Source organism: Triturus cristatus, chromosome 1_2, assembly GCF_964204655.1.
Source record: "Triturus cristatus chromosome 1_2, aTriCri1.1, whole genome shotgun sequence".
Classification (NCBI taxonomy): Eukaryota; Metazoa; Chordata; class Amphibia; order Caudata; family Salamandridae; genus Triturus; species Triturus cristatus.
In genome coordinates this window covers 271691879-271714408 of record NC_140580.1, presented here as the reverse complement: position 1 = coordinate 271714408, position 22530 = coordinate 271691879, and the positions used below count along the sequence as shown (strand labels likewise).

The window sequence follows — 22530 nt, the reverse complement described above, 5'->3', positions numbered from 1 at the left end:
GTCCCAAACGCCCCTCACGATGGCGGTTTCCTCTTCATGTCCTTAGGTACCCTGTTGACGCAAAGGAAATTCGAGAACAATGATCTCCCGGAGACCTCCCTTCCAGTGATCTGGGACACATTTAAAGCCACGATTTGTGGCACACTTACATCTATTGCTATAGCTCGGGCACGGGAGGCTCGCTTGTTCGAGGACAAACTCTCCCGCGACATCAAGGCGCTCATGAGACTAGATAAGCAGCGTCCTTTGGCGCTACATAAGAGGCGCCTGGCCACGCTCCGAGGCCAGCTCCGGGCACACAGGATGAACAAGGCTGAGCACGCTCTCTTGGCTTTGCGGCAGCGGTATTATGAGGGAGGAGACAAAGTAGGCACTGTACTGGCACGTCGCCTTCGAACGCGTGCAGCCAAAGCGCATATTGCCAAAATCAAATTGGATGACAGCTCCCTGGCCACTACTGAAGCAGCTAAGCTTCAGGCGTTCCGGAATTATTATTCATCTCTCTATACCAGGGAGTCGCCCGACCAGGACCAGATATTAGCGACCTTGGAAGCTAGTGAGTGGACTCCGGATAGCGAGTATCATTCCCAATTAATGGAGGAACCCAGCACTCTGGAGGAACTGGCTGGCGCATTAAAAGATCTCCCTCTTGGCAAAACTCCGGGCCCGGATGGACTGCCGGTCTCGTTCTACCACGCCTTTTTACCACAACTTCAATCTTACATGCTACGCCTTTTTAACTCCTTTTCAGATGGGGTGGACCCCTCCACAGACATGGCTATGGCTGAAATTGCCCTGATCCCCAAACATGGGAAAGACCATACACTCTGCTCTTCATTCCGCCCTATCGCACTTTTAAATACAGACCTCAAGCTCTACAATAAAATTCTAGCTAAACATCACAGCACGCATCTCCCGGGCCTCATAGAACCAGACCAGGTGGGCTTCATTCACCAGCACCAAGGGGCAGACAATGTCCGACGTATCGCGCATCTAGTGGGGAAGGCACATCACTGGAACATACCAGCCTGCTTGTTATCACTCGATGCTGAGAAATCATTCGATCGAGTCGACTGGATGTTCCTTAGGGCTGTTCTGCGGAAAATAGGGTTAGGCCCGCAAATGATCGCTAGAATCATGGCTCCTTATATCTTCCCGCTGGCTAGGGTGCGAGTCAACGGTCAACTCACACAACCCATATCCATCCACAGGGGAACCAGACAGGGGTATCCCTTGTCCCCTCTCCTGTTTGCGCTTGTGGTGGAACCTCTGGCTAATGTGATTCGTCAGGCTCCGGATATTCACGGCATCAGGCTTGGAGGTCTGGATCATAGAATAGCCCTGTTTGCAGATGACCTCCTCCTCACCTTATCCAACCCACGGGACTCAATGCCGGCCTTGTATAAGTTGCTCCAATTGTACAAAAAGGTTTCGGGGCTTAAGATTAACCACACGAAGTCATGGGCTTTAAACCTCACACTTCCTGCAGAGGAGGTTTTGGCGCTACAATCTCTTGTCCCATATCAGTGGGCATACCGCTACAATCACTATCTGGGGCTTAATCTAACTTCCACCCTTGCTACATGGACTCAAGCAAACTGGCAGGAGTGTAGAGCTGCGGGTATAGCTGATTTAAGGGCCTGGCAACCTCTATCACTCTCCTGGCTGTCAATTCTTCCAAAGATACTCTATCTTTTCCAGACACTACCCACGCCCATTCCAGAGCACCAAATCTGGGGCCTCCAGCGGGTACTTAACGGGTTTGTGTGGGGAGGGAAAAAGCCGCATTTCTCTAACAAAATACTCATGCTTCCACGAGACAGAGGAGGGCTGGCTTGTCCCAACCTGCTGGAGTACTACTGTGCATCGCACCTCAGTTTCATTTCCGAATGGATGGCATTGGAGAGTGAGAAGGTCTGGTTCCATTTGGACCGGGCAGTGACTTGTCGCCCCGTCTGGGACCTGGCATGGCTCTCACGAGAGGCACGCTCTCGTAGCGCTTATCTTGCAGTCCCCACCAGGACTGTTCTTGAGATTTGGGATAAAATAGCAGTGCGTAAAGGCCTCACATCTTTCCCATTCCCCCACACCCCCATTGCTCGGAACTCTCACTTCCCACCGGCTCTTCACCCACCTTACTTTTCGGACTGGACGGAGGGGGGATGCCGGACCAAATCGAGACCTATTCACAGGGGGCTCCTTCCAAACCTTTGAGCAATGTAAACACGACTTCCAACTATCAGAGGGGGCCCGCTTTCAGTATGTTCAGCTCCGACATTGGGCACAGGCATCCTCGCTGACACAAGCGGCTACTCGGCCCTTCACTTCGTTCGAGCGGTTGGTAAGGTCCTTTGACAATACTAGGGGATTAATATCTCGCACATATCATGTTCTTCAGCACTCACAAAGCACTGCCCCGCACCCCTATCAGCAGAGATGGCAAGCAGTTTCCGCTACTGACATTATGCCCACCCAATGGACACACTTATGGCGAGACATCCCAAAAGTCTTCCGTAGCATTTCCCAACAGGAGTACGCCTATAAAGTCATGACACATTGGTACTATTCCCGACAGACTGCACAAAATGTTCTCTACTGCCTCATCCTTATGCTGGCGCTGCACTGATGCTCTGGGGGACTTTCTCCATATCTGGTGGAAGTGCCCGCTCTTGACCATCTTTTGGAAGGAAGTTCTCAGTCATATTAGACTGGTGTTAGGTTATCCGCTTCCTGAAAATCTGTTTACAATTGTCTTGGGCCTCCGGCCGCTGAGCCTGCGTGCCATGACTCGACGTGATAGGCATCTCAGCCTACATATGCTGGGCGCGGCCAAGCAAACTATTGCTCTTTATTGGAAGAAAACTGAGACGCCTCCGATCAACGTATGGTTCACACGCCTGTGGCACACAGTGGCGATGGAATTGCTTACAGCGCGTCTGCAAAACCAAGATGCTAAGTTTACTAAATTGTGGGGCCCACTGGTGGATCACTTAGGTCGACAGAAATATGCTAGGCTCAAGCCCCCGAGGTTGAGTGCCCTCCATCTCTTTGACGACGCAATTTCTCCTCTAGACGTAGATAGCTCCGGGAAACTAACAGTTAGCCCAACCTGAACTGTATACAGGGTGGCTTCCCGGCCTCCCCCCCCCAAATTACGGGACCTTCATTCTCCCTTTGCCATAATTATCACTGGCCCTTGCCCATATATCCTTAGAATTTGCTAGCGACCCCCCACACCATAGAGTTAGCGATCTTGCGAATCACAGCTTTTCTAGCGCCAGCCGTCCCCCCCGTCCACCCCTCCGCCATACCTTCGGTCCTTCCTCTCTCCCGCCTTCTCTATCCTGCTGTGGGTCTCTTTCCTTTCTCTTTCTTTGTTTTCTTATGATAGATGTGCTGCTATCAGGTATAGCAGGGCTTATCACGAGCAAACCAGACTGTTGTAACTCGAGGGCTAGGCCCTAGTGAGTTGGAATCCAGCTCGGAGCATTGGCGGATCGGTAAATGCCTCAATCTTATTGTAATCCATAGTGGTATATGCCTGAGGCCGGATTTAGACGTAGAGTCCTGCCGTACACTCGCGATTCACAGGTGCTGTTATGCCCTAAATGTTGGCTTTGTTCTCTTTTCAAATAGACAATGATAGATGCTATATCATGATTATTGACCACTGGTAGACTCGATATGATGTCCTGCAGTGGGCACTGATAAGTAGCAATATAGAGAGCTGCGGGGTAGGAAGTATGTTAAACGTTACCTCACAAATGCAGAATGTGCATTAGGCCCTACCTCTCACTCTCTTCACTATCCGCTCTGTACCCTCTTCCTCCACACATCGTACTCCCCCACCCACTTTTCAAGGGATCTTTTCCCCCTCCCTCCCCTTTTCTAGTTCCCCTTTTCTGTCTCCCTTCCTCAGTTAGAGTTGGTTTGTATTGTATTGAGCCTAGTATACGAAGAAGTTCTATCTTAACATTTCTCTGATACAGTTGTCACGCTACGCGGCCGGCCCAGTTTGGGTTGTAGGTGACTTTCTGTGTAAGCCAACGTAAATGCAATGTCAAATAATGCTCTCCCTGTGCATATCGAGCTCCAATTAAATCACGCGGCCGGCCCATGCCAGGGTTGTAGGCGAACTGTTGTGTACATGATGAAACTCCCCATACCCTTTAATAAAAAGAGTTAAAACGAAAAAAAACTCCTCATTTGAACACGTTCACTTTTTTCATTACTGATCACTACTGCAATAACCAGTGGTTAATCCTCCTGGTGGAGGATAGCATACAGAAAAAAGAAACCCAATGATGATGCTGTCACGCTTTTAACAAGGCGGAGAACCAAGATATACCGCCTCACGGCCTGTATACGTGAATGAGGGTTTCATTGAAAGACGGCAAGAACATTGAACCCTGGTTACTCAGGTACAAGTGATCCATTCCCCTTTGATATTTTGCATTACGACAATGAAGCTGAATGGATCATAGCTTCTTCTTCCTCCCTCCGTCCTGATCAGATATATGTCAAAAATTAAAGACATGAATTTAGCAATTATTCTTTCCATTGCCCGATTTGACAATTTGCAACATTTAACAAATTACAGCTAAGAACAGCACAATAGTATGTTACAGAATGGTACATTTAACTCCACACTTTCAGGTTCAAATGGGTGGTTATTGTGGCAAGTGGACACAAATGGTTGATATGCTTGTTTCTTGAATTCCACACCGAGGAGACCCTTGTTACTCCTATTGCAACACTCAGAGATAGTCACCACCTCTTTGGTAGGGAAATTGTGCCAACAATGGTTGGAACATGCCACACTGTCTGCAGTAAAACTACATCTTGCCCTCCTTTTGGAAGACATGGACCTATCTGATTTTTTATTTGGTTCTAAATCTCTGCGCTCAAAAAGATTTATTTATGCCACATACAATGAAATCTGGAAATTATCACAAAGGGAAGCTGCTGCATGTTTAAGACAAATTGATCAAGATAATTTGGATAAACTACTTGCTGTTGTTGATAATAGTATTAATACGCTGTCTTCTCGTATTTACAACTTGAGTAACATTGTGTCATCTGTTATCGATATTATGCAAAGTGATATGTCTTCATTATACCATGGGCAAAGTCAGCTTAGATCTATCATGCAGTTTAGTTGAACACTTCAGGCCCTCAAAAGTGGCCCGTACCATGGTGTTACATACATTCTACGCACCCATACTTGCCTTTCAACCTGACACGCAAACCACAGCTCATGTCCAAGAAAGATGCCACTTACACAATGTTACATCTTGAGAAGTTAGAACAGCTACCATTCATAAAAGCAGAGACACCCTCAGCGGTGTCATTAATACAAGCCATAATATTTTTGCCAATTTCAACATTTCAGTTCACAGCTTACATGAAACATTTTCCGGTAAGTAGATAGGAATCCCTAGGAGGGGGCTTCATTCATGAGTTATGGTCTTTATCTTTCCCTTATCTCTGTGAGTGGGCTGAGAAAGAGGTATTTCTCCCTGGAAAGGAATGCGGCTTTTCTTTCGGTCACTCGTTTGTAAACACATTACCATTCACGGACCATGTAATGCTTCACTTGTGAATTTGGCCTGTTTTATAAAGGGAATACCAGCCTGTTAAATTTTCCCCTTCATTACTGTCCTTTCAAATGGAAGATATATAATGTTAAGCGACCAGGACTGTTGCGGAATGAAGGTTGAGATTCCATATATATTATCGGTCTCCCTGATAGTGACCTGCTGCAATAATGTACTCTTTCCACCTACGCATACGGTCCTGATAATTTATTGTGGCCTTCAGTTCCAACTTTGAAGACAGACTTTAACAAGCTAAGCCAACTCAAAGCCGGATTGTTTAAAAAAGTTGTGGCAGTAACATCTACCTGATAAACCTCGGAAATGCAGGGTACAAGGACGTCCATTGAAATACAGTCCATGTTAAACACAAATCTTCCATCACATTTTGGCGAGTTTGTTCAATGAATTTTCAATGCTTCCAATACCGCTGTCATAGCGCACATTTTTAAAGTAATCAGGACTGACTTAGTCTGTACCTTTCAGAATATCTTTGGAGTAACACCAGCCTTTATCCATTCCATATTTTTCAGTGAGTTCGGGGGCATACCCTTGGCAAGCGGCAGAGTGCACTTGGTCATGCTTGTTCGTGTTGATTTTCAGCACCTGGTGTTTTTTCCTGCACTGGAAAATCAACGCGAATGGCACCATGCACAGTGCAAGAGGATGCGGTTTCTTTTCTGCTGCTCGAATAGATTTTCTACTCACGCAGCAACTTTCTTAAAACAAACAGGAGGTTACTCAGAAGGTTTTCTCAACGTGAGATTTTTTCGATGCTCCGCGGAGTGTGGAAAACTCTGCAATCATGGCCCAAGGGTATCATAGCCCTTTATAGGAGCACCAAATTATATTATACAAGGTTCAGTTCACATTTTCTTAAATTTAAGAAACTGGGAGATTAATTTTGCCCAAAATCACAGGATATTGAGCCAACACTGAAACTCAAACCTGGTTCCCCAGTTCAAAAGTTGGCCGCTATAGCCATTAGGCCATATGTCCTCCTATCCTGGTCATTTGGATTGGTCGAACAGCAGACTGTATACGCCTGGATAGAGGTGTAAAAACCATCAGAACAGATTGTACACACCACAGCACACCAGAGCATCTGTCTAAGAGAGAAACAAGCAGAATGAACACACAAAAACAGTAGTTTAAAGAGGGACAAAAGGCAGACTACATAGACCTGGATACCATTGTAAAGAGGGACACAAGCAGTCTGTACACACCAGGACAGCAGTGGAAAGAAAGACACAGGCAGGCTGTACTCACAAGGGCAGTAGTTTACAGACACACACAACTGACCAGACCACACACACCTTAACAGAAGTCCACAGAGAGACAGAGGCAGCCAGTACAAAACAGGAGAGCAGTGTAAAGAGAGAAATTGACAAGCTGTACATACAAGCACAGCAGTGAAAAGCGTGACAAAACCAAACTGCATATTCTTTGACGGAGGCTCTAGTGAGGGCCTGTGCTGTATCTCATGTTTCTGAGGGCTGCTCTGGTGAGGGTCATCCAACATCCGTATCTGAGGAGCTCTCTTTGAGGGCTGCCTTGTTCCAGAAAGATAGGAGGGGCGGTTGCATCTTTGAGGGCTGCTCTATGAGGGTACGTCTTGTCTCTTTGAGGTGCACTTTGGGGGCCACACTTGCGTCTCTGAGGTGCACTCTTGAGTGCTGGCTTTGTCTCTGAGGAGTTCTCTGCGAGGGTTAATATATCTCTCCATGTCAGAGGGTGCCAGGGATGCTATGAGGATGATTGATATGGGGGATACCTGGCTGCTTGGTAGGGACCTAGTTGTTATGATGATCCCAATTTATGGAATACTAAGATAACACTTGCTTGCTTTGGCAGATCGTAGGACTGCTGAAAAGACACCTGGAGGAGTCAGAGTCAAGGGAGCTCGGCTGCTAGGACTAGTTGTTGCGAACAGCACAATCCCTGGTTCAGCTCGGACTCTGGGTCCAGCAGCACTGGCTGCATGTCCTGCAGCAAAAGGCGGCCTTGGGTGTGTCCTCTTGGCCTAGTCCATCCACTTGCGGCCATGTGAGTGCTATTTTCCATCTTTTATTTTCACAATATCATCTAAAAGAAAGATGGACAACAGGGCTCATTTTGGTCCATCCGCAAATTGTGCCTACCGAGCTTGTCGCACAGTGCAGTCACACAAGTCACACTTTCCTATAGCCTGTCCTGTCTATGATAAAATTCGCTCCATTTACAATAAATCTATGCAGATTTCCATTGTTGGTCATGTCTGAATCTGTTATTATGTTAAAGAGTGCAAATTTTAAAAATGTGTATATTTCTGTCTTACCCGCTGTTTTCTACATGACACTATTGCAAATCATCAATTCTCTATGTCTTGAAATAGAAACTAGTTGCCACCCCACAAATGTATCTGAAGGTCTTAGATTGCTACACAAGAGAACCTATTACAGAACACATCAAGTAGCACTCATGACAAGTGTGAGAGGCTAGCTTAGTATATGATGTTCACTTATGTAGCACCCTGCACTAATCCGGATGACCTTTATGGTGATTTCGGTGGTTTAGGCACCCTTAGAAAGCCTCCCTAAGTGGTAGCTGTGGAGAGCAGCCTCCAGGCTTAGTCTAGGAGGGGTGTAAAGCAGCTCAGTTTACCAGTATCCAATCTTTAGCATAGGCTAAGTGAAAAAGAACCACACAGTGTACTTATTAAAATAGATATTTATTACAATCACTAACTAACACTATACAATATCTCCTACCCGGAGATATACTGTCAATGCACACAGTACTTCAAAATAGAACAATAAGCAGCACCAATACACAGTGGTCCCCAGGGGGAGAGCAAACCATATATGAAATTAGTGGAATGCGAGCCTCAACAGTAGATGAGACTGTACCCACTAGTTGTAGAGAGTCGGAGACCGAAGATACCACCCCAGGTGAGAGTCTAGGTGTCCCATGATAGTCAGTACTAGGGGTACATTGCGGTTGCAGTCTTGAAGAGGAAAAGACCCTTCCCAATGGACCCCGAAGAGACCCCATGGAAGACAGAAGGCTGAGAAGCCACCCCACCCGTGGAAACCCTTGGATTCGGGATACCTACCACCACTATCGGGCACAATGGAGGACTTCAGGACAAGACCACTGTTGCAGAAGGATAAAAGAGTCTGTGGGAACCCGTGCGAGGGTTTGTGTTGAAAAGTACCTGAAAGCACTACAGGGGACAGAGCATATGCCACACCCGGACGTCCAGGAGGCACGGAAGACGAAGGCCCCTCGAGTTCAATGAAACAGGTTAAATGAAGAGGCTTTAAGTACGGGTACACCGATTCTGTAGCTCTGTCCGAGCCACAGGGATGCTGAAGACAACAGAACCATTCCGTCCAACCAACCGTGTGGGCCCAGGTAAGTTATAGCTGGTACAGACTCGTCAACAGAACCTTTCGATGCGTCCAACTGTTGGCACGAGTCTGTCGTGGTAACCGTTGCCGTCACCAGGCGATAAAGTGATGCAGCGACACGGTGCACAGGAGTCTGGTTGCAGGACATTCTACGAAGGATGCTGGCCTCAACGAGAGGACAGCTCAGGCCTCAAGGGAATGCAGATCCACCACCTGTGTTGTAGCGCCTTGTGGAGTCCGTGGGAGCCCAGGTTTGGCAAACCAGTTGATCATGTTGCAATGCCTGCAGATGCAGGGGAGTGACTCCTTCACTCCAAAGGAGATTCCTTCGGATGTTTTTTGATGTCCACCGGCCCTGTATGGAAACTGTATGAGGCATGGACACTGATGGTGCTACGGGTTTGCGGACGACGAGGTCAGGAGTCGACAGAGTCTTCTCCATTGCCGTCTCGGTCCCAAAGCAAAGGACGATGCAATCAGTTTGGCATGGTCAGCACGACTCAGAGTTGGATCTGATTTGAATTCTACAACAAATTTAGGGTCCCACTCACAGGTAAGCCCTTAAGTACCCTCAGGAGAGGGTTGGGAAGATTCAGGGGTCCCTCCCAGAGCAGGACAGTGGGGAGGATACCCCCATGTCCTTTGTCCAGTTTCACGCCAGAGCGGGAGCCAACAGCATCTTGAGCTGGTTTCAACTGGAGTATGCAAGGAGGGCTGCCTTTTCAGCAGACTATGTGGTGCTGGCAAGCGCCCCCACCCCGGCCTAATACATTAAATCCTGTCTGGGAGTTGGCTACAGGAAACCTATTGTCCTACCTTCCTCTGCTCGGGCTCGGCCCAGCAGCAGGAAGACAGAATTGTGTCTGTGGTAACCAGAAGTCCTAGGTTGCTGTCAGGCTCTGTAAGATTGGTCCCGGGAGCATGGAGGGCCTCCCAAAGGGGCCCTACCGTGGATGGAATCATACAGCCAGTTTAGAGATGGTCCTCCCGTTAATGACGCATGGCCTCTCTATATCATAATGGCTGACTCACTTACAAAGTCTGGATAATGGACTCCAGGGTTTGTAGGGGTGGTCCACTCGTGCAGGGCCCCCTTCACACTCTGAACCGAGCACCCTACCTTTGGGACTGAAAGGCCTGCTAGAGGGGTGACTTATAGTTATCAAGTACAGTGAGTTTGGATATAAGGAAACTTATATCGTGAGTGGTGCATGCACCCACTCACACAGGCTGCAATGGCAGGCCAGTATTGGTAGTTTTGAGGGTCCCTCATGGGTGGCATAACACATGCTGCAGCCCATAGAGGATCCCTGGGGTACCCATGCCCAAGGTACCTTAGTACCATATACTAGGGACTTACCAGGGTGCCAGAGTAGCCAAATAGGAATGCACCAAGGTACTTACCATAATCAATTTAGGGAGGAAGCACAGTGACTGGGGTCCCGATTACCAGGATTCCAGTCAGACTAGTCAGAAAACAGTTGAAGACCAGCAAAAAGTGGGGGTAACCATGAAAGCAGATCCTACTTTCTGACAAGATGATCTCTAAACTAAAATAAGCCACCAGGGGTCAAGATTGAGAAGGAATTTCTGAGGTTTATAGCTGATCCAGATTTGCTCTTCTGCAAGACTAAGAATAGAACACCAAGGGCTCTAAACCCCATAATCCAATCAAAGTCAGCCTCGCAGACAGTACACAAACAATTAAGAGAAGATTGTTAATATACTGAGGCCGCCATATGGTAACGTGGATTGATAAATTGTCTAACTGTCCACTGGAATAAATGGGTAGGTGCAGCTACTAAATACCATAGGAGACCTATTTTGTGATGTAGCATGTAATAATTCTTAGGTTTTTGCTCTGAGGATCTTTTTAAGGCCCCCAGAGGTTAAGGTCTTGGCAATTATCACACTGCCTGAGGTCTAACCTGGTGTCACAGCCGTAAAAAAAGGTTGTCATCACCAATTCAAGTATATTTGAGAGCCTGGGGCAGTTAGTAGACTCTAGTTTACATAGAACTGTCACTGACCACCTCTTCTCACAACACAATGCTAAAGCACTACAAACACACGGGCAGGACTGACTACCTGCTAAATTCGATTAGGAAAAATGGTCAGAACCACAGATAAGACATGACAAGAGTCTTAGGGGCCTATTAGGATGGCACCCTAGCGGTGCTGGGACCGGCCGCCAGTGGTGCGGCGGTCCCGCACCGGCAATTAGGATGCCATCGCCACCGTGACGGTGGCATCCTCAATTCCCAGCATTGTCATGCACAAGATGACCGCCACCTTGTCAGTGACAATGTAGGGGGGTACCATAGGTACCCCCCATGTGCACCCCTCACCGCCCAATACCTTGCGGGCCCGCAATGGGCCCCCGAAAGCAGACTCCGCATTACTTTCCATGGCGGAGTCTCCTCCATGGAAAGCCATGCACCGCTGCCCATGCTAATATGGATGGCGGTGTCTGCCAGACACCGCCACCATATCTAGCCCCTTTTATGCCCGGCGGACGGTCTTTCCGTCCGCCGGGGTCCCCCCCGCCATACTAAAATGGTGGGGTGAAATGGGTGGCTGGCAGGGTATGATGTGGGGCAGATCGCCACCGCCATGTGGGCGGTGGTGATCCCCCCTACATCCTAATAGACCCCTTAGTGAGGCAAGCCTGTAGTTTAGATACCATAAGATCTTACATGACTGGCACTGTTCACCTAGCCTATTACACATCGTAAATCTGAGTCCAGATTGTCTATGCCGGAAGTGCATTCTGACTGACTGTGGTATACTAAACATACTACAGCAATAGCATAAGTTGCTGGAATGCTGAACAATGGATATGGTCCAAAATGCATGAATTGTATGGAAATTCGATGTCCGGTGACTCCTTCACTGGTCATATTATTTGATGTATTGAATATTCCATGTATGAAAAATTATTGGAGGAGATGGTTTGTGACTTCTTTAGATGTGGCTAAGCTCTAAATTCTGTGCAGATGGAAAACACTGATACTGCTATTGCATGAAGACTGGAGCAAGAAAATTATGATCATGGCTGGACCCAAGACATTGTTATACAGACTAAATTATCAGTCCTCCATCTTTGGGTCTACATGGGCCATGTGAATATACCTTATGTTATAACTGTACTCACTCAACCTCAATAACATTGATACTTGGCAGACTGTCTTGCTCACAACTTTTAAAATGTTATGATAACATTTACTAATATCCTTGTTTTGTTGCAAATATGGTTGATATTACTGTGTTGACATGTATTATTGATAACGATGTTGGTTGTTCTCAATGTCCATAGGAAACCTGCTTTATGTTCACCTACATCCAAATAAGGGAGACAAATAATACATTCTGCCTCACAGAGGGTGCTTTTTTTTAAAATGAGAAAATGACTGTTAAACTATTTCTGTGAGGCTAGGACAGTAGACTTACCCTTTCAATTTTGAGACACAAACTCAGTGTCTGTCACAACCAAAATACTTATCTAGAATACACGTCAACACAGTAATAGCAAACATATTTGCAGCAGAATAAAGAGATCAGTACATGTGATTGTAACATTTTGAAAGTGTGAACAAGGCATCCATTCAAGGATCAAGCAGGTTTGTGGGGTACATGAGGGGCAAAGAGCAGCTATCATCACTCACAGTTCCTCTCCAGCCATGCCTACCAGCTCGATCAGCTTTTCTTTTTTGCAGAGTGATCAGGAGGTGAGAGAGGGAATCAGCCCATCTCCTAATCTATCTGTTTCACCAGTCCAACAGAAAAGAATTAACCACTGGGTGAGGACTGGAAAGAAGGGGGAAAAGAATTCTAGCCCTTCTCCTTCCATTTAAAATTTTCCTGATTCAATTTCACATCGCTCCTTCATCTCCCAATACTTCTCTGTCCATGAGATATGTTTCTTTGCCCCAGCAAGGAAGCAGACTCTGTTTGAACATTTTCTTACCCTAAGAAGAAATCCAAACAATGGCTGACTCTTTTCTGTGCACCAGCAAGGAACACGGCATTGTCTGGATTTTTATTCATAGCCTAAGAAATAACAGACAATTTTTTTGCTTCTTTCTGGGGCACAGACACACAGTTATGGTGCCCCAGAAAGACTTCAACTGCAGCTTGAATCTTTTCCTAAGCAATGAAAACATGCAAACACCAGACTCTGGGCCCGATTCCGATCCGGGTCGGAAAGCACTCCGACCGAGTCGGATCCGGAGTGTTTTCCGATCGAGCCGGACTCCTACAGTCCGACCGAGCGAGTACGATGCGCACGTATGCTGTCGGACTCGGTTCGGTTGGACTCCCATAGAAGTCAATCGAAGCCGGTCGTACGACGCGTACATGGGCTCCCATTGACTGAATAGGTACGTCTCGAACAAGTGCGCTACCTACAGTGGGTATGCGTCGGTGCCACCCGCACCGTACATGCCTGTGTTGGGGAGACCCATAGGTCTCCCCCTGTGTCCGAGTAGTAGGGCTGCGGGTGTCAGGGGTTCCGATGCGGACCACCAAAGTCCGACTCCGGGAGCTTTTGTGAGCCATACACTCCGGCTCGCACAGGCTGTCCGACGCATGCATCGTACTGGCTAGGTTGTAAATCGCATCCATTGCACGCCACGGTTAGCTTCTGACCGGGACGTACGGAGCGGTTCGGACCCAGAAACGACTCGGTCGGTGAATTTCATGTAGCTCGCATCGTACTTGCTCGCTCGTACAGCTGTACGAGTCGGCCGGAAAACACGCGTACGGCTCGTAGTTTTTCCGGCCGAACCCGATTCGGTGCCCGTCCGACCGAGATCGGAATCAACCCCTCTGTCTCTATTCTGGGGCACAGGCATGTGCCTCAGAAAGGAGTCAGATTCTGTATTTCTTCTTTGACCAAGAAAAAACTGTTAGAAATTGGGTTTATGGTTGGCAGAGGTATGCACCCTGTCCAAGCAGGAACCACAATTCAAGGTAAGCCAGATACATTCCATGAATTAACCTGTTCGCACCCTCTGGTAGCTTGCCACAGAGCAGGCAGGCTGAACTGAAGAGGCAATGTGTAAAGTATTTGTGCAGCATTTCAAACAGTAACACAGTGAAAACACCACAAAAAGACTCCACACTAGTTTAGGAAAGTAGATTATGATTTTATATAACAAGACCAAAACGAGACAAATCCAATAAGTAGAAGTCAAGATATGAATTATAAAAGATTAAAATTAAAAGCCAAAAATAGCGCATAAAAGCAAAAAGCGCCTATGGTGTTATCTGGTTGCTCTGGACCAGGGCAAAGTCAAGAGTTCAGGCAGACCACGATGGAGCGTGGACCAGATGCAGGAAGCACGCAAGGCCCGCTGAACAAAAGTACCTTGATTCTGGTTGCAACAGCAAGATGCGGGGTACAGCCAAGGGATGCATAGGTGTCGATTCCACAATCGAGGATAAGCATCGATTTTCTCCACGGAACAATGCACCGGTTCTGCGATGCATTGTTTCAGAGTTTCTCCATGCAGTCGAGGGGATGCATCGATTGTCTCTCCAGCAGGGGGGCGATGCAGTGGTTCCGATGTGTCAGTTCTGATGGCGATGCACTGGTTCCAAGTGCAATGCGCCAGTTCTGTTCCAGCAACACCGGCAATTCATCAATTCTGCCTCACACAGCAGAGGATGCATTCGTTCCACTGGAGCAAGCACCTGGATCCCCTTCTAATGGACCAGGCACAGGAGCAGGGGGTTAGACATTGATATCCCTGATTCTTAGAACAGGAGGCAAGACAGCATACCCTTGGAGATCACTCTGGGTACATGCAAGAGTCCATTTCTTCCTCAGCAGGGCAGAGGGTAGCCAGCAGCAGGACAGCACAGCAGAAAAGCACTTCTTCCATAGCAGCAGTCCAGCAGAGTGGCAGTCCTTCCTCCTGGCGATGTTTCTTCACAGGTCCAATAGGGTCTTATTTGGTGGGCTTAGAGACCTAGTATAGTATTCAGACAAAATATCGATAAAAAAACTATTGAGATGCAAAAATATTGAGTTTTCAATATCCTGATCCACAAATATCATGATGCAGGAATATTATTGACAAAAATATCGATTTTCTAAGGTAAGTAATATTGATGTAAATAATATCTATGTTGTTAATATCATTTACAAAAATATTGATGTTGTTAATATCGATGTCAACGATATCTATGTTGTTAATATCGTTTACAAAAATATTTGTTAATAATATCCTTTCTAATTATTTTATGTGTTTTAGTATACATTTTAATTGTATTGTTATAAATTGTTTGTATAATTATTGTTAAGGTTTTTTAATTTAAAAAAAGCTCGCTGTCAATTTTAGTATTGCCTGGTTTTTATATGTGTCCATGTTTTTTATATTTTTTATATATTGTCTGATTGTTAAGATGTTTTAATTGCAATGCTTTTTGTTAATCAAGCAATAAAGACCTTATTATTAATATATATATATCTATATATATATATATATATATATATATCTCTATCTATCTATCTATATATATATATATATATATATATATATATATATATATATATATATATATATGTATATATTATCTACAGGCGGTCGCCAGTAGATAGTTATAGTTAGGACCGTGTTTCCATAGGAAATCTCAAAATTCTATTTTGAATAACATTGGCGCCGGTTGACGAATCCTCGCGAAATTTTCAAAACTAATAATGGGACGCTCCGTTCAGCTCCTACCCTGAAAGTCTCGGGGTGATTCGTCAAGCGGGGGCCGAGAAAAAAGGGGGGTCCCAAAACGCGTTTTCCCCATGCATTTTTCCATAGGACCTTTAGACGCAGCTACAGCCCGATCGGCTGAACAGAATTACTTGAAATTTGGCCATAAGGTCAAGGAAGTGCCTTTTGCAGGTCTAGTGTAAATCTGTTCAGTATTTCCTGAGAAAATAGCATTTAAAAGCATATCAATATCTATACGCGTGCAGGGTGCACGCACCGTGCGCGCACCGTGCGAGCACCCTAACGTGCGCAAGCGTAATTCTGATTGGTGGTTACATGTTAGTCAACGTTCGAATCGGTCGAAATCAGGACGTGTCGGCCGCCATTTTGTTTGTTTTCAGTGCGAGAGTGAAATAGGAAGGTGGCGAACGTGAAAAGGGGGCAGGGTAGAGAGTTCCTGACCCCCTAGCCTTTGTCAGAGGGTCCCTGAATGACCCCGAAGGCAGAATTTTTTTTTTTTTTTCAAATCGCGGGGGTGCGCGCACCGTGAAAACCAAAATAAATAAATAAATATATAAAAAAAATAATAATACATAAATAAATTAGCATTTAAAAAACCGTACAAATTCACTGAAAAAACCATAAGTTTCACACGTTATAGTTAGGAATTAGCATTTGAAAAACCTTGCAAATTCACTTAAAAAACCATATGTTATAGTTAGGTGGATATTTCACTCGTAAAAAACCAATGAAATTCCCCCGTTATAGTTAGTTCAGATAACTATAACTCGCGCGACCGCCACTCTTTCACAAGGATGATGTCATCAGTGATGTCATGAGTGATGCCACTGACCATGTCATGAGTGATGTAATATGTGACGTCATGAGCAGTGGATTGCGGGCGCGCGAGTTATAGTTATCTGAACTAACTATAACGGGGGAATTTCATTGGTTTTTTACGAGTGAAATATCCACCTAACTATAACATGTGTGAAACCTATGGTTTTTTAAGTGAATTTGCAAGGTTTTTTAAATGCTAATTCCTAACTATAACGTGTGTGAAACCTATGGTTTTTTCAGTGAATATATATATATATACATATATATATATATATTCACTGAAAAAACCATAGGTTTCACACATGTTATAGTTAGCGGAAATTTTACTGATAAAAAACCAATGAAATTCCCCCGTTATAGTTAGTGCAGGCAACTATAACTCACGCGACCGCAATCCTCTGCTGATGCTAATACTGTATTTAGACACTTATTTGCCCATGTCTTCTTCCATAAATTTTTAGCTATACATATATTACAAATATTTTTTTTTCATAAAGACACATATGTCATCAGCAGAAGATTGCGGTCGCGTGAGTTATAGTTGCCTGCACTAACTATAACGGGGGAATTTCATTGGTTTTTTATCAGTAAAATTTCCGCTAACTATAACATGTGTGAAACCTATGGTTTTTTCAGTGAATTTGCAAGGTTTTTTAAATGCTAATTCCTAACTATAACGTGTGTGAAACCTATGGTTTTTTCAGTGAATTTGTACGGTTTTTTAAATGCTAAGTTACTTTACGCCATTCGTGGCGTGCGCGCCCACTTAACGCAGTTCGTTCCGTGAGCGCACGGTGCGCTTCGCGCACCGACTTTACGCAGTTAGTGCCGTGCACGCACGGTGGGCACGCAGTGCGCTACGCGCACCGCGTGCCCACGTTACGCTAGATGGGCCATGTACGCACGATGCGCTTCGCGCACCGTGCGCACATGGAGGACATATGATGCACTTCGTTTTGAAAGGCAATATTTAAATTTTTCACACCGCTGATAAGCCATGCACAAATGGTGCCCTTCGGGCACCATTTGTACACGGGGTGGGGAGAGTGTGGATAATTTTTTTTTTTTTATATATTTTTACCGTACGCGTACGGTAAGCGTAATCGGCGAAATTAGCGAAAAAATAAAAATTCCGTTTTTGGCCTTGGGGGATCTTTGGGGACTCAATCAACATGGCTAGGTGTTTTGGAGCTGTCCAAATAGCCCCTTTACATGTTTTTGTGCTTTGTATTTTAATCCACACTCTCAGTGCGAGAGAGAAAATGGCGGCCGCCGCTTCCTGGTTTCGGCCGATTCGAATGTTTACTAAGATCTAAGAGCCAATCAGAATCGCGCTCGCGCACGCCACCGTACGCGTACGGTAAGCGTACCGTAAGCGCACCGTAAGCTGGCTCAGATATATATATTGATTTAAAGGCTATTTTCTCAGAATCTACTGAACAGATTTACACCAAACCTACAAAAGGCACTTCCTTGACCTGAGGACTACCTCTCTGCCAAATTTCTAGTAATTCTGTTCAGCCGTTCGGGCTGTAGCTGTGTCTAAAGGTCCTATGGAAAAATGCATGGGAAAAACGCGTTTTGGGGCCCCCCTTTTATCTCAGCCCCCGCTTGACGAATCCCCCCGAGACTTTCAGGGTAGGAGCGGAGCGTAGCGCCCCACCTATTTTGAAAAATTCGCGAGGATTCGTCGACCGGCGCCAAAGTTATTCAAAATAGAATGTTGCGGATTTCCTATGGAAACGTGGTCCTAACTATAACTACCTACTGGCGACCGCCAGTAGGTAATATATATATATATATTCACTGAAAAAACCATAGGTTTCACACATGTTATAGTTAGCTGGACATTTTATTGATAAAAAACCAATGAAATTCCCCCGTTATAGTTAGTGCAGGCAACTATAACTCATGCGACCGCAATCCTCTGCTGATGCTAATACTGTATTTAGACACTTATTTGCCCGTGTCTTCTTCCATTAAATTTTAGCTATACATATATTACAAATATTTTTTTTTCATAAAGACACATATGTCATCAGCAGAAGATTGCGGTCGCGTGAGTTATAGTTGCCTGCACTAACTATAACGGGGGAATTTCATTGGTTTTTTATCAATAAAATGTCCAGCTAACTATAACATGTGTGAAACCTATGGTTTTTTCAGTGAATTTGCAAGGTTTTTTAAATGCTAATTCCTAACTATAACGTGTGTGAAACCTATGGTTTTTTCAGTGAATTTGTACGGTTTTTTAAATGCTAAGTTACTTTACGCCATTCGTGGCGTGCGCGCCCAGTTAACGCAGTTCGTTCCGTGCGCGCACGGTGCGCTTCGCGCACCGTGCGCGCACAGTGAGCACGCGGTGCGCTTCGCGCACCACGCCCCCACTTTACGCAGTTAGTGCCGTGCACGCACGGTGGTCACGCGGTGCGCTGCGCGCACCGCGTGCCCACGTTATGCGGGATGGGCCATGTACGCACGATGCGCTTCGCACACCGTGCGCACATGGGGGACATATTATGCGCATCTTTGTGAAATATACTCTTTGTTTATTTCTTGCCTGTAATAAGCCATGCACAAATGGTGCCCTTCGGGCACCATTTGCAAACGGGGTGGGGAGGGTGTGGATAATTTGTTTTGAAATTTTTTTTTACCGTACGCGGACGGTAAGCGTAATCGGCGATTTTCCGAAAAAAAAAACATTTTTTTTTTGGGCTTGGGGGTTGTTTGGGGACCCCTAGATCAATGCTGGGTGGTTAGGATCTCAAGAAACTGCCTCTTTAGACATTTTTTGGCATCGTTTTTGCTGCCCAACTCAGAGAGCGAGAGAGAAAATGGCGGCCGCCGCTTCCTGGTTTCGACCGATTCGAATGTTTACTAAGATCTAACAGCCAATCAAAATCGCGCTCGCGCACGCCACCGTACGCGTACGGTAAGCGCACCGTAAGCGCACCGTAAGCTGGCTCAGATATATATATTGATTTAAAGGCTATTTTCTCTGAATCTACTGAACAGATTTACACCAAACCTACAAAAGGCACTTCCTTGGCCTGAGGACTACCTCTCTGCCAAATTTCAAGTAATTCTGTTCAGCCATTCGGGCTGTAGCTGTGTCTAAAGGTCCTATGGAAAAATGCATGTGAAAAACGCGTTTTGGAACCCCCCTTTTATCTCAGCCCCCGCTTGACAAATCCCCCCGAGACTTTCAGGGTAGGAGCGGAGCGTAGCGCCCCACCTATTTTGAAATATTCGCGAGGATTCATCGACCGGCGCCAAAGTTATTCAAAATAGAATGTTGCGGATTTCCTATGGAAACGTGGTCCTAACTATAACTACCTACTGGCAACCGCCAGTACGGGCTCTGAGATCTCTGTGGAAACACTAGCACGAAACTTACCTGATACAGAGGTGGGCAAGAATAATAACTTTTTGAAACAATTTCAAATGATGACGAGAGCCAAGATGAATCCCACGCAAAAAGATCAGGATTTTCGTCGTGGCCGAGGACGCGGCGCACGAGGAAGGAGCAGAGGACGCGGAGGAACCGCAGGAACCAGGAGGCAAGGTCAAGAAGAAGAAAAAGGCGAGCTAACCAGAACAGCAGCATTTTCAACACGCGCCAAGAGGGGAACCAAATGAACGTGGTCAACCTGTCTGAGCATGCAATCAGACGACAAGAGAGAGGTGGTGACAGAGAGCGCCAACTCAGATGTTTGGAATCGAGGTACATTATTGATTTTGACACTGTGATGCCGGAAGGACTCAATTCTAGCGAAGAAATGGCTGTACATCTTGTAATTTAAATATCATGAGGTTTCTACTAAAATGAATTTGATTGATTGTATAAAGATTCTTACGAAGCATTCTATTGAAATTCTAGCAAGTTGTTAAACTACAACATTGTATGTCCAGATGATCTGCAAACCGGTGTTTCTTCCTTAGAAGGGTTATTTTTTTATATAATTTTTTTATACAGTTCGTTATTATACCCACACTTTCAGCCCACTGGGGCGAGATTCTTTGGAATATTGTCTGAAATTAACTTGAATTGATGTTACCTCTGAATGATTTAATCATGGAGACCATGCTACAATAATTTCAGAAAATTCAAAGCCCACTGGGGCGGAATTGTGTTTTGAATGATTCAATCATGGAGACCATGTTATAATAATTTTTGGAGATTCAATGCCCACTGGGGCGAAATTGTGTTTTTTCAATGTTTTTTCAATGTTTTTTCAATGACTTGAATTCACAAGCCATTCAGTGTTGTGGGTATTATGTCAAAGCCATCCACATGAGTGTTTAATTATGTGGCAATACCGCCGATTCAACATGCTAAAATGGCGCTGTTGTTTACACTCAATTTTGTTGGTTTAACTTTGGAAGTCCTTCTTTTATGTTTATGAACTGTATAGGATTGAAATACAGGAAGTAAAACTCGGTTGATTACACCGTGATAAAGCTGTAATAGCGAAACGCGTTGGTGTGGCGTGACCTTGCCGATTAAAACTTGCTGAGTACACTCCTGCGTGTCCTGGTATTCTTTTGGATTAACAAAAGGTGCGAACGAATATATATATATATATATATATATATATATATATATATATATATATATATATAGGTAATGTTTTGTTGTTTTTTATTTCAATGTAATTGTTTATTGTAATTCTTAGTGTCACAGTGGGTTGTGGGGTTTGTAGGGGTATAGGGTGGAAAGTTATTTAATTGTAATTGATTAACAATTAATTTTCAATTATTCTTAATTAATTATTTAATTAATAATTAATTATGTAAATTGTGAATTAATGTATTTTTTAAGTTAAGTTTTAGGTGCAGGTTGTGGGGTTTGTAGGGGTATAGGGTGGAAAGTAAATTAATTAAAACTAAGTAATTAAGATGTTTTTAATTATTAATTATTTAATTGATACGTCATTATTAAAATTGTGTAATTGATTTATTTCTTATGTTTTAGGTGCAGGCTGTGTGGTGTATAGGGGTATAGGGCGGGAAGTAAATTGAATTTAATTAACTAATAAGTACTTTTTAATTATTAGGTATTTAATTGATAATTATGTAAATTATGTAATTAATTTATGTTTAGTTGCAGGTTGTGGGATTTATACGGGTACAGGGCGGGAAGAAAACTCATCATAATTAATTAATAATTCATTTAAATTATTATTTTTTATTTAATTGATAATTAGTATGTAAATTAAGTAATTCAGATATTTTTGAAATTATATGTCAGATGTGGGTGGTTGGGTTTGTTGGAGTACAGAGTAGGAAGTAAATTAATTATAAATAATTAATGATTAATTGAAATTATTTATTATTTAAATGATAATTATGGAAGCTGTGTACTTTAAATATTTTTTTTACATTATATGTCAGGTGTGGGTTGTTGGGTTCAGGGTGGGAAGTTAATTAGGAAATATTTTATTGATAATTAATTATGAATTTATTATTAATTATGTAATTGATAATTCTGTTAAGTTATATTTTAAGGTGTGTGTTGTTTAGTTTATAGAGGAATGGGGAAGTTATATAAGTAATCATAAAAAATGTATTCATGTATTTTAAAAAAGTGTATTATTTAATATGTTAATTGTGTTATACTTTGTATATTTCTATTACTTTTTCATTGTTGACTGTAATGTTTGTGGGAATATTGTGTGGTATTTTAATTATATTATTATTTGTCTTAATTGATAATAATATATATTTATTTTAATGTATGTTATTTTTAAAAAATGTGTTAATATTTAGACATTACATTTTTATATTTCGAATTTTATATTTTTGGGTATTTAATAGAGTTGTTAAACTATGTTAATTGTTTGAAGTGAGCTATTCTTCCTCTACTGTACCAGTAAATGGAGTGGAAATAGTAAATTGTATCTTTTCTGAGTCTAACGCTTTCCCCACTGTTGCACTGACTGGAGTGGGAATAGTACATTTCCCCCCTCCTGAATGCTAAGCTATCCCTACTGTTGC

The 22530-nt window shown here is 44.1% G+C and overlaps 1 protein-coding gene across 7 annotated transcripts in view; it reads right to left on the bottom strand.

Moving 5' to 3' along the window:
• The window catches only part of PIK3AP1 (phosphoinositide-3-kinase adaptor protein 1), a 1621635-nt gene that overhangs the window by 1539376 nt on the left and 59729 nt on the right, over positions 1-22530 (bottom strand). The window lies entirely within an intron of this gene.